Source organism: Hibiscus syriacus, unplaced genomic scaffold, assembly GCF_006381635.1.
Source record: "Hibiscus syriacus cultivar Baekdansim isolate YM2019G1 unplaced genomic scaffold, ASM638163v2 tig00110695_pilon, whole genome shotgun sequence".
NCBI classification, from domain to species: Eukaryota; Viridiplantae; Streptophyta; class Magnoliopsida; order Malvales; family Malvaceae; genus Hibiscus; species Hibiscus syriacus.
In genome coordinates, this window is record NW_024062829.1 from 1 (window position 1) to 8,045 (window position 8,045).

At 35.4% G+C, this 8,045-nt stretch overlaps 1 long non-coding RNA gene across 1 annotated transcript; it reads right to left on the reverse strand.

Annotated features, from left to right (window-relative positions):
* Positions 1 to 2,616: 2,616 nt before the first annotated feature.
* Positions 2,617 to 3,540, reverse strand: LOC120138606. Its single transcript, XR_005517554.1, has 4 exons — positions 3,436 to 3,540; positions 3,105 to 3,246; positions 2,887 to 3,023; positions 2,617 to 2,743 (listed from the first exon to the last, which is right to left on the reverse strand). It is a non-coding gene; the product is annotated as an uncharacterized LOC120138606 (long non-coding RNA).
* Positions 3,541 to 8,045: the final 4,505 nt, after the last annotated feature.

Below are 8,045 nucleotides of genomic sequence, written 5' to 3' on the forward strand. Positions count from 1 at the left end.
ATAAAAAGGCATACTGATAAAATGAAGGCCGCAGGGATAGCTAACAACAAAAGCTCCAGTGATGATCCCTTCAATTGTACGACCTATCAATCATATATGTCTTTAGATTTCACTATCAATATATTATTCAAAACCAGATGCCATATAAGTAATTTCTCACCTCTTATTACAAATGCAGCAGACTGAGATACACAAGGCAGTGCGAGAATTAAAAGGAGGAGCTCGAATCTCGGAACCGAAATCATCCATCGAGCTGCAGCACCTATCCTCCATCTTAAGAAAACTAACGTGCAAGTGAAGCATTAGCAAGCTGCCAACTCCTGTGCTAAGCCAGAACAAGTTCATCTCCATGTCCTGCCACCTGATAAATAAACTACTTCAGCATCTTAAAATTACGCATCTTTCGAAACAAAATTAGGAAGTTAAAATTCTTTATCTGACCCTTTATAATTCTGCAATTTTTTACACATTGCCAGCGATAATGGCTCTCCTCTCTGCATAACCAATGAATAGAAATATAAAGTTTTCACTTAAAACATAATATCAACATCATACAGAAATACCAACCAAGAAAAGGTGAAGTTCATTTGAACTTAGAGGTAGCCCAAAGGAGTATTTTCTTTGCTTATGTTGCGCCTCCCATTGAACTTTGGGTCATATTCAGTGGGAAATTGTAACTTTTGTGGCTGTAGGACGGGCTAATGAACTGAATGTCATGGTAAGCTCTAGCGGATCTCTTTAGGATCTCCCTTGATCCAAATAAACATTGTTAGGCCAAAATGACAGTCATTCTTTTTCCAGGGAAGTTTCTGTCGAGTATTAGCCACCTAAGACCTTTGTTGTCTCTGAATATTCAATGGGTTGATCAGCTAATAGCCAGTCTGAAAGGACAAAAACTTGCAGGTGTCCTATCATTCCCTGTGATGAAAATTTTCTAATGTTACTCTGAGCTTAAAGTATGATGGCACAAAAATTTTAGCTTGTTGACACCACCAAGCTATTGAAATCACTTACATGAAGATTTTTTGACGCATCGGAAGCTACGTAAGTATTACTCGAAATTGCTCCAAGATTTGTGGAGGAAAGTGAAAGAGTTGCTGCAGCTAGAGTTGTTGCTAAGACTCCAGCAGTCACAAATGAATGTAGAGCTGTCGATATTGCAGGTGTTGAATCTGTTTAAATATAGAACATGTTCATGTATTAACCTTCGTTCACCAATTCTGAAACAAAATCTGGGTAATTCCTGGATTATGATAAACTATAATAGTTGAAGAAAATAAAGAGAAAGTTGTTAAACTTACAGTGAATATTTCCAATCTATTAGAAGCCACATTCACATTTCCTGAAATATCATTCACTTTCCCTCAGGAATAGAAATTGACACCATATTATTAGTTATTGCCATGACAGTCAAGGAGTAAAGAGCCCTTGAAAGTTCCTTAACCTACATGAAGAAAATGATGTTAAATATGCATCACTAGAATGGCATGATTGCTTGTGTGTTTTTTTTATTAGGATATGATTGCTTCTGATATCAATGTTCGGATGTTCATATGCACCTGCCTTATGAGTCTCCCTCCATACACTTCTATCATGAGGCCTCGAAACCAAAAACCGGCTTGTGAACTCAACTACTACATTGATATTGGACTCCTTAGTAAAGTTTTCTGAACTCGTACTTAACCCGATCCCAGGCTTCATGCAATCTTAGAGCAAAAATCATCAATTAGCTCTCAAAGAAGCTACAGCGTAGGCTAGGAACATCTGAAAGTGCCACTAACTCTTTCTGGAAAGGAGGCAAAACAATGGAAGAAAAAGCGTACCATAGAGGAATGTAAATGAGTTAACAGTGAGACAGGAGTGCCCGTTCTGCCAATCAACAAACCAGCTTGTAGTTTGACTGTGATTATTTCAGTTTTTGGTGCAATATTCTTGAGCTGCCAAAGTTATAACACTTTTAGTTAGGATGTAATCTCTATCACAAGGGATGATATTTCAATTTTTTTTATGAGAATGTAAATTTGGTTGCTTACACTGAATGCAAATCGGCTGTTTCCATGAGTTCTCTGATTAACAGGTATTAAACTACCAAAGTTCACATCTAATGCATTTAGGATCTGCTCTGTTGAATTTATTACCGAATGCTGAAATCCATGTACACCTTCAACTCCTCCATTCTGTTAGTTGCGAAAACTGTTCGAGGACTCCATTGATCGACAACTCGTATGATGGAATAGATGACCAAAGATCAACCAACACAGGTCTTCTGTCTAACATAAGTTTTGGAGATATGAACAATAAAAGGTTCAAAATAAGATTTTGTACTGTAAACTGTCACCAAGACTCTTCTGTTTCCTTGAAGTACTCATAATCGACACATATGTGGACATTGTATAGGTATGGTCCTTCACATTTATGGAAAACTTAGAACCAAAAAAACTGAACACACTCGTTAGACACAAAACCATATATATCACATACTCCTAAATACAAGTAACAAAGTCTATAACCTTGATGCTCAAAATCGTTGATCGGATTCTTACCAAGTGAACGATTAAGGTGGAAGAATTGCTTCTCATGAAATTATTTCCAGCCCTATCCTTACAAATATCATCACCATTGTAACCACAACACGCCCATATATGCTTTTCGAGGGTAGAACCAGTAGGAAGCTGTATTTAATGTTAGGTTCAATGATGCTCAGAGATGATGGCTGGACATGCGCAGGACCATCAACAATAACCTACAAAATGAGTTGTTCTCAATTTAAAGCCTGAAGACTCATTGAAGTTTTAATTTCTGTTGTTTATTGCACACGGCAAGGCCTCAAAAACCTCATCTCATATTCAACAAATTAACAAGTTCTGAGCAAAGTACCCCACTTACATCACAATTTGATGAGTTCAGACACTTGAAGCCACCATGTCGAGTGCAAGCTTCATTGAACGTAATGTCGATTGTAATCTTTTTAGCATTCGTGTAATTCTGTTTGCTTGAAATAATTGCTGTTGGTGGGATTTTATCTGAAACAAGAGTCTAAACCATAAGCAAATCACTAGACTATCAGAATCATATATGCCAAGCCTTCAATCCGATATACTTACCGATAAACCATGAATAAGCTGAAGAGTTTTTCTCTCCATTAAGGGTTATGACTTTGAGAAGGAAGTTGTGCTTATGATTTGCAGTTAAGTTTCTCAGTACTAAGTTATCAGCATGACAAGGTTTCAATCTCTGCCCATCCAACTGCTCATCAAGAACAAAGTTAAATATCTTAGTAAATTACCAATGTGGATACTTTTGGTCGTCATTGAAGACATCGACATTTGAATCCCTAACATTTATTTAAGCTAATATCTAGGGAGGATCTCAAGATTCCGATATCTCTTAAGTGATTGAAATCAAACAGTGACAGAGAAGTTACCAGGGTGATACCTCACAGTAAATAGAGCAACTACTGTTCCTGCAAGCATTAGAACCGTTAGGCCTTTCAAAAGAGTACCTAAAAATAGCAGTAGAGAGCCTTGACCATGGTGGGGGGAGTTTCATCGAAATGAATGTAAACTGCTGACTCGGTAAGTTCAGTGCACCAACAACCATTACTGCAACAAAGAAACTGAGTTTAAGAAACTTGAAACCCCCATTTCAGGAATTGCCATTCACTTTCATAATTCGACCAACAACAACCAGGAAGAAGAAAAAAATACAAAGAAGAGAAGTCGTGAGTTGTTGAGAGATGATTAAGGGCTTTAATGTATATGAATTCTGGAGCTTATTTAAGTTTGAAGAAGTGGACAAAAGCTCAGGGCAACCACCTCAACCATAGCAGTCAGTCCTCATTTACTGCTGATATAAAGAAGTTCACATTCCTCTATAGCTACCATTGGCTATGGCTGCCTGTTTTTACTTTAATGCAATTGGCTTTTTTGTTCTATTTTTTTTTTTGCCTTCTCAGTTTTTCCTGTGTAAATAAAAGAAGTTAATGCACGTCGACCCCATTGCAGACTGCAAAGTCTCATGGACATAATTGTGGGCATTTATACCAACAACTATACTTCATCACATTTCCCAAGTTACTTTTTGGGTTTTCTTTATTAATGGATTGAAAATTCCTTTCCATTAATACTCATAAATATTCAATTTAATTGTTATAATGATCAAATTCCCTGCATTTTTGCAGTAATGAAGGCCAACATATACTTACAAATACCATTGTTTGAACTCATTTACAGAAAGATAAACATATTTGTTGAAAATATCCGACCGGGAATGCAACAACAAAGAAAGAATTACTGATCCCACATATAATCCAATTGAACACAAGTCATGTCCTGCAAGTCTGTCAGGAGAAACATTCCTATGCAGGGATCTAAATTGAGGTTGTGGTTGTATTTGCAATTGCGTTGCGTTTATTGCTGTTGCGGACATAACGGGAATAACGGCCTACTATTTATGACCAGAGCTCAGTGCCTTCTGCTTCCATGAGTTGAAGAACCCTAACATGTTCACAAAACCATTGCAGAAAAAGAAAATTATAGAGCAGCAGGCAGAACAAAAGTTTTCATCTTTTTATCGGATGAAATTGGAATACACAAGATTGAATTTGAAGTACAGCTACTGTAGGGGAACGTCTCATTGAGGTTATATAAATGCTTGTATTGGGACAATGGGTGAATTTGTGTGTAAAAAAATTCAAATTATGTAGCAAGGAAAATTAGTATGCTGAATTGCATGCAAAAGAAACAAAGCATCGGCTCTTCCAAATATGTTTGCATGTCAAAGCTCAGACTCCACGAGTCCCATTGCTTTCTTCCACATTCTATTGTACCTACAGAGACAAATAACCTTACAATACAAAAAATTTTGGATATAACGTAGACTGGCAGGTCGAATGGACGCAACTGTCTGACAGTAAATTTGGATATGACAGATTATGTGGGTTTGTCAGAGATCATATCAAAGATTGCTGATAACTATTGCATAGAAGATATGAGTCTATAGAAATTCGATCAAAGAAGTTCTTCCAAAAATTTCGATTTATGGAGGAGTAAACTGGAGATGCAACACGCGGGGAAGATTTGGAGGTAACACAAATAAATATACAAATTACGACATGAAACAAGGCAGTTCAAAGGTATATTATTGACTCAATACGAGTGTGCTTTTAAGCATTGATTTTGAAATGACCATCCAGCTCAGTTGGTAGAGCACAAGGTTCTTAATCTTGAGGTCGGGATCGAGTCTCACAGAGGGCATTTAATAATTCGGAGGTCTCTTACGGAAGCTGCTCTCAACCTGATGTTGGTAGTAGCCTACTATCTTACCTTCCCTTACCTCATATATGGAAAAAAGGACAGCCAAATATGTGCAGGACATGGGAACTTAAACAAGAACAGGTTCAAAGTTGAAACAATAAGTCGAAACCAAGGGGACAGTAAAAATTGTGGAGAAAATAAAACCTGCAGACGTCTTTTCATGCCGTCTTTCCATCCGCATTCTTGAAGGGTGAGTTACATACGATGTTCAATTAAAATCTCAAAGAAAGTATTAAACAAGCTTTGGCTTTTGGTTTTCACTGCTTGTGATTTTTTTATCTGAGCCATCATTGATTACTTGTAAGTGAGGAATTTTATATTCTTGTTCTACAGCTTCCCAGATATCAATCAAGATGGTCTTTCATTCTAACACCCCATCCTTGATAACTTGTGCAGTCAAATATCGAAGGAGCAATCGTAATGAACAATGTTTATGTTATTAAGAAGTTAATATTTTCGGTTGTCAACAAAAAAATGTTGCGAAGAAGATAATATTTTAAATTGAACGTATAATAATTTTTTATTACATTTTCGATTACGCTCCAAAGTCATCATTTTTTAACTTTAAATTAGATTGTCGCTCGTTATATTTCCCCCCAACTCTAACTCTTGACACCACAATAACTAATAAGTATTTTAAGAATTTAGAGAAAATTTAGAGAAATCATATATTTTATTGACTAATAAACTATCTATTTAAACAAGAAGATTTGGAAATTGAAATGCATAAATATGCTACAAATCAAGATAATCTAAATTAATTTTTGACTACTTTTTTTTTTTTTGTTGAATCCTCAATTATTAAAAATTACAAAGTGTTCCCCCATTATAAGTATTGTTTTGTTGATTCTTTCTACTATTAAAAGTTATAAAATTATCATTTAACTATTCATTTGTCCCAAACTCGTTATTTTTTGTTAAAAATTGACGTTCATCTAAACTAGACGTTAACATGCTGATCAAGATATGATAAAATTATATTTTAATGATGTCTACCGACACCGTCATTGCTTTCAAGCACTTGCTCAACAGTATAATGTTTCTAGCACTGGCTCGATTGCATAATGTAAACAGAGACTTGATCGACAAAATATAGCTCAAACGGTTCTAGGATCATATTATCATATCTCAGTGAACAAGTTAATGTTCAACTTAAACGACCGCCAATTTTTTTATGGATAAGGACGAGTTTTGAACATAAAATAGTCAAGTGACTATTTATAAATTTTAATAGTCAGGGTACTCAACAAAGTAACAGTTATAGTCGGAAACCATTTTATAATTTCCTATAGTTGGGTGACTATTTGTGAACTTTACCCTAAAAGTTATACTAAAAATAAATATCTAAATTATATATATTTTCTTATTTAGGTGCTTAAACTTTTTTCAAATAATCTAAGTGTCTAACATTATAAAGATTATAATTTTAAGTGTTTAATCCGTGATAGTCGTTAAAAATATCGTCTAACTACTCAAAATGTGATATGTGGTGTATTTATAAACTTATAAAAAAATTATTTAAAAAATTAAAATTATTAAATCTAAAAAAAAAACTTAAATCCTTAATCCCAAATCATCAACCCCATTTACCGGCAGCCCCGCCACTATCGTCTCCGTCGGACACTTACCCACTCGCCAAACATCCACCAACTCATCCTCGGACCACCACTGTTGGCCATTCCCTTGGTGTCGCCCTAATAACATAAATTTCTAAACTTAAATCCCTAAATCTCAAATATCCAACCCGTGGTCGGCTTGATTCCATAGCTCACCAAATGCGCGCAATAAAGTTGTGTGCTAGAAACATGTATAGGATCGTGGGGGAGGGAGGAATTGGAGAGAGGTGGAGGAGCTTCACCAGGTCTTTATTAAGCATTCCATTGCCATTTTTATCCTCGAAAAATCAAGAAATTTGCCGGCAGGTGAATGGTGGTCCTTTTTCAGTCCTTTTTCATCAAGAATGTCGTTAGTCGGTGAGTGGTGGGAGGGTAGGTGCTCGCCGACAGTGATGATGGTCATCGGCGAAATTGATTTTGGGATTAGGGATTTTATGGATACTTCGGAGAATATTGGGGTATTTTTTGAAAAATAAGAAAAATGAGATTTTTTTAATTCGTGAATTTTATTTAAAAAAGTTTAAAAAAATTAAAATTTAAGTCACGTGTCGAACACTGATTGATTAATTGATTTTTAATTAATTTTTAATGACCTGATAAGATATTTAAAATAATAAAACTTGTAATATTAAGTATCTAAATTGACTGAAAAAAATTAAATATCCAAATGAAAAAAAGCACAATTTGAACATTTATTTTATATTAAATCTAAAAATTATGACAAATATAATTAACGGCATTTCAAAAATCCTAAAAGTTAAAAAGATGATATGACCAATGACAAAGGAAAAGGCACCTTTTTGAGAATACTGTTGAATCTTGATATCCCACACACACAGTATCCAGATTTTCTCTAAAGCACGTATCATTTGACAATAAGAGTCACTATTTCTGATATTTTATCCTGTTAGAATCACCAAGTGACATCCTCTACCTAGGATCCAAAGCATATCACAATGTCATCTCTTTAAGCCTTTTCTAGGACGGACACAGGCCCTCCAATACCATGAACGTTAGCCTGTTAAGCCTAAGAAACCCATAGCCACAACTGTCGATAAAGATAAATGTGGAACCCTCAGATCAGATCTTACTTGCATGAACCTGTGACAGCAAA